Consider the following 1867-nt stretch of genomic DNA (forward strand, 5'->3'; position numbering starts at 1 on the left):
CTTTCCCTGAATCATCCTGAACAAAATGTCCAGTTATGGTATGTGATTCTGCTTTTTATTTTAATATAGCTGTTATTAAGCAGTTTATCACATAAGTCTGACAACCTGGCCTGTTGAGTGACTTGCCATTCTCCAAACATGACATGCTCTCACATATTTCCATGACTTTGTGCTTTCCTATTGTTCATGATCCCAAAGCAAGAATGCACTTAATTGTAGTATTTATCCTATTATATTATCAATATTTTTTTGTGTTTAAATTAACATGCTGAGATAAATAAAAAGATTAATTCTCCTTATCTTTCTAATTATTTAGATCAATCTCTACATATTTAACTATTAAAAACAAAAGACAAAAGAGAAGAAATGTTATTACCACTGTTGTCAGTATTTTATATATACTGAAAACTTTTCAGTATTTTATATATACTGAAAACATTTTGAGTTTTGTTTCTTATGGAATTGGTAGGTTCCTGGGATGGATTTTTTCTTTGTGTTTTATTTTTTTATATTTTTTGTATTGTGTTAAGATGATAATGTTCAGGTTGATCTATTTACCATATTTATAATCTTATGTAAACCAGTACATTTGAAATAGGAAGAAACAAGCTTGATTCAGGACATCATTTCAAATATCTATTAAATTTAAAATAACTGAGTCTTAAAATTTCACTTTAAAATTTTCATGTTGCTTCGACTGACTTGTTAACTGAATCGTTTTTTGAATTTGTTTAAATATTTTTAAAACATTGTTTTTCAGCCTGGAATTAATCTTTCCTCAAGAGCTGGGCTTTTGATCTTGTCAGTTTACAGATGGGCAGAGCCTTATGTATTGATTTTAGCTTCTTCTGACTGTGAGCTATTTTTGCATATAGGCCTAACTTTACATTGCTGTTTGGAAATACAGTTAAAAATTCTAGAATTATTCTAGTTCACATGTATAAGCAACAGATTTCAATTCTAGGAAATTTAGTTTCTTTTAAACATCATAATTCAAGACAGTAAGTGGGCACTCTGAAAAATAAAATTTTTTTTGTAATTTATTTATTTTATTTTTGGCTGTCTTGGGTCTTCAGTGCTGCCCACGGGCTTTCTCTGGTTGTGGTGAGCGGGGGCTACTCTTCGTTGCAGTGCATGGGCTCCTCATCGTGGTGGCTTCCCTTGTTGCAGAGTACAGGCTCTAGGCTCACGGGCTCCAGTAATTGTGGCTCACGGGCTCTATAGCGCAGGCTCAGTAGTTGTGGCACATGGGATTAGCTGCTCTGAGGCATGTGGGATCTTCCCAGACCAGGGCCCAAACCCATGTCCCCTGCATTGCCAGGCGGATTCCCAACCACTGCGCCACCAGGGAAGCCCTGACAAAAAATTTTTAAATGATGTTACTAAACATCATTTAATTTATATGGAACTGACTGGTTAGAATAAGATTAGAAGGAAATCTCAGAAGATTTCTGAGATAAAAGAGCTTTATTCCACAGGCAATGCAGTTTACACTCCTTTTCTTTTAGTATTGGGGAGAAATGATGAAAGATAATAGATGAGGGTTTTAGGGGTTTTATCGGTGAATGCCTCAGAATGACAAAACTAGATATCAAACCTTTTTTTATTTTTAAAATATTTATTTATTTGGCCACCCCATGCGGCTTGCAGGATCTTAGTTCCCCAACTAGGGCCTGAACCTGAGCCACGGCAGTGAAAGCACTGAGTCCTAGCCACTGGACCACCCAGGAATTCCCCAAACCTTTTTTTTTTAAAACCAAGAAAAAAAGTCAGTATTTGGTTGGAACATTTTGAAGGAAGCTGTATCAGAGTTCTGAAGTTAGTCTAAAAATCTATTAATAGTCAACAATTTTTATGTAACTCTTTC

General features: G+C 34.9%; 1 protein-coding gene across 2 annotated transcripts in view; it reads left to right on the plus strand.

The window, feature by feature from the left end:
• HIBCH (3-hydroxyisobutyryl-CoA hydrolase) overlaps positions 1 to 1867 on the plus strand; it is a 91073-nt gene that overhangs the window by 22720 nt on the left and 66486 nt on the right. The gene's annotated exons all lie outside the window — the stretch shown is intronic.

This window comes from Lipotes vexillifer, unplaced genomic scaffold, assembly GCF_000442215.2.
Source record: "Lipotes vexillifer unplaced genomic scaffold, Lipotes_vexillifer_v1.1 scaffold903, whole genome shotgun sequence".
Classification (NCBI taxonomy): domain Eukaryota; kingdom Metazoa; phylum Chordata; class Mammalia; order Artiodactyla; family Lipotidae; genus Lipotes; species Lipotes vexillifer.